Raw genomic sequence first — 2,959 nt, forward strand, 5'->3', positions numbered from 1 at the left:
AAACACACACACACACACAACACACACACACACACACAGACAAACCCCAACACCCTCCCTTAAACCGCAACTCACCGCCACGCGTACCGCCGTGACCAACTCCCCCAACCCCCCCCAGCTCAGAGGGAGTCTGTTGTCTGTGGGCAGAGGGTGTAAAGATTAACATAATCCGGCTAATAAGTATGAGTAATATTCACACTGCGGCGCGTGGCGTGTACACCGCCCCGCTGATGCGTATTTGTATCTCATTATAGATGTAAAGTACTGAATGGAGAGGGGGCCGCGTGGATGGGGGGGGGGGGTTACCAAAGGGAAGGGAGGTGGGCGAGGTTGGAGGGGGTTCACCCCACACACACACGCACAAATAAAAAGAGACGGAGACAAATCATTAAATCTAAATCCAGACACGTCTGACGCCCGGTTGTCGTTTTAAAAATGTTTTGCCGTTATTGCTTTGGTCTGGGAGTTTGCGGGGGCGGATGTGTGAGGTGGCGAGGGGCAGGACGGTGCACACACGAGGTGACTGGAGGAGGAGTGTTTATAGGGCAGGGAGCCGGCCGCGGGACAGGGACATCTGTGCGGTGTGCAGGCACATCCCCGGCCATTCACAGGAGGAGCCCGGTGATCCCGGAGTTTACATTTCTTTTCAGTTGTCCCCCCCCCCCCCCCGCTGTAGAATGAGGGAAATCTAAATAGAGCGTATGTGGCGCTCGCTGGCGAGCCCGCCACATGATTGATTAGGATGGGGGGACAACCATTAAAAAGTCATTTAAAAGATGGATAGGGACCACATCTCCAAATAAAAACCACTTTATACCTGATGAAGTGCTGAACAAACTCTCCTTCAAAGACATTTACTGATTACTCCCTGTGTGTGAGTGAGTGAGTGAGCACGCGTGTGTGTGTTTGTGTGTGTGTGTGTGTGAGTGAGTGAACGCGCGTGTGTGTGTTTGTGTGTGTGTGTGTGTGTGAGTGAGTGAGTGTAATGTGTGCAGCGATCGTCATTTCTACATATGGGGCTGGATACTAACACAAGGTGCTCACTGCACCTGTAAGGCCATATAAGGGAGTTGTGTGTGTGTGTGTGCGTGTGTGTGTGTGTGTGTGTGTGTGTGTGTGTGCGTGTAGCGATGCTCTCAGGCATGTTTGGGCTTAGAAAACAGGAGAACAATTAGATGTGTGGGTGAACAAAGGCGTTGAGAAATGCATGTGGACAGCGACGCAAATTGTGCGTGCGCTTATTTGGGCACCGAGAAGCTTACACACCCCTGACGCGGGCCTCATCCTATACACACACCAGCACGCACACACACACACACACACACACACACACACACACACACACACACACACACACACACACAGAGTGTGATTGAAATGCATGTGATAGCAGAGAGAGAGGCCGTGTGTGGCGCCAACGGAAGCTTCTCCCCCCATGTTCAGCAGAGCTGCGTCTCTGGATGTATTTTTATATTTTGAGTCTCTGTCTCTTTAACTGGCGGCAGCGGCTCCCCCCCCCCCCCCACACACACACACACACACACACACACACACACACACAGGCACACGCGGTACGCTTTGGGACTCATGCATAAACATGAGCTGGCCTTTCAGCTCTCTCCTCACATAACCAATCTAAATCTAAATGAGCCCCCCCACTACACATACACCAGCAGGCAATGACATTACACCCTCAGCCCCCCTCCCCCCCCCCCCCCTCATCCCCCTACCTTCACTACCACCACCCCCCCCCCCAGCATCACATATACACCAGCAGGCAATAATTTCACGCCATCCCCCAAGCCGCTGCCTGCTCCTCCAGCCCCAAACCTCCCCCTGCCCAATCTCTCGTACACCCTTTTGCCGCAACCCCACCAGCTGCAGAGTACTCATCTGATTAAGAGAGGCGGGGGGGGGGAGAGGATCTGTGGAGTTGAGAGGGTGATGGTGGTGCTGGTGGTGTCGGGGGGTGGGGTTAGCTTTATCAGAATGACTTTCTAAGATGGCTATCATCAGCCAAGAGGCTATCTCACCACCGCCTCTCTTCTCTTGCGTTTTTCTTGGCTTTTGTTCACAATAAATATCTGCCCCATCGCCGCCGCCGTCGTCGTCAACCGGGCAAAAATACAGAAACCCCCTCCCTCCCTCCCTCCCTCCCTCCCTGCTCCTCTCTCCCGACCCGGGGTGGCGAGGGAACGGATGTCTTGCGGCGGTCGCATGAGACGGCGTGGAGCCGAGTGCGCCGCCGCCGGTGCCGCTGTGATTGTGATTATTATGGTCCATCCAGTTCCCTTCTTTTTGCCAAGACCTCAAAGTTTTCCCACAAAAAAAAAAAGCGAAATAAAAAATAACCAAAATCACTCACGTCGATGTCTCAAGAGTGAATTTCGCACATGAAAATGTGTCTCCTAAATGTCCTAGATGTGCTGTAGTGTGCAATTTCTCCCCCCCCGCCCCCCTTCTCTTCCTCACCGAGTCGTAAAACACATTCTCATCAGCAGCAGCAGCCGCGGTGCGATTCAGCCGACGTCGTTAATATTCATCATATTATTTAGTCACAAAGGAAACTCATCTGGCTGAAAGTCACAGATGTAATTAATGAAGTGACCCCAGAGGTCAGCGTTCCTCCATTCACCAAGTGCCCGAGCGCCTCACACCACCACGCTAAGACACACCGTCACACATAGCAGGCACCAGACACACAACATCCCGGCCTTGTGTGAGTATACAGATATGTACAGACGTGTGTATATGTACACACGCGCACGCACGCACAAACACACAAGGCAGGTGTATGTGTGTGTGTGTGAGAGAGCAAGAGAGAGAGAGAGAGAGAGAGAGAGAGAGAGAATTCACAAAATGGCTTCGCCCCATGTAAAACAAAAGGAGATGACACCAGGGCGTGCACCACATCTGACTTTATTTTACCTCAGTGGAGAAACGGGGGGAGGGGACACAC

The sequence above is a fragment of the Pollachius pollachius genome, assembly GCF_949987615.1.
Source record: "Pollachius pollachius genome assembly, chromosome: 9".
Taxonomy (NCBI): domain Eukaryota; kingdom Metazoa; phylum Chordata; class Actinopteri; order Gadiformes; family Gadidae; genus Pollachius; species Pollachius pollachius.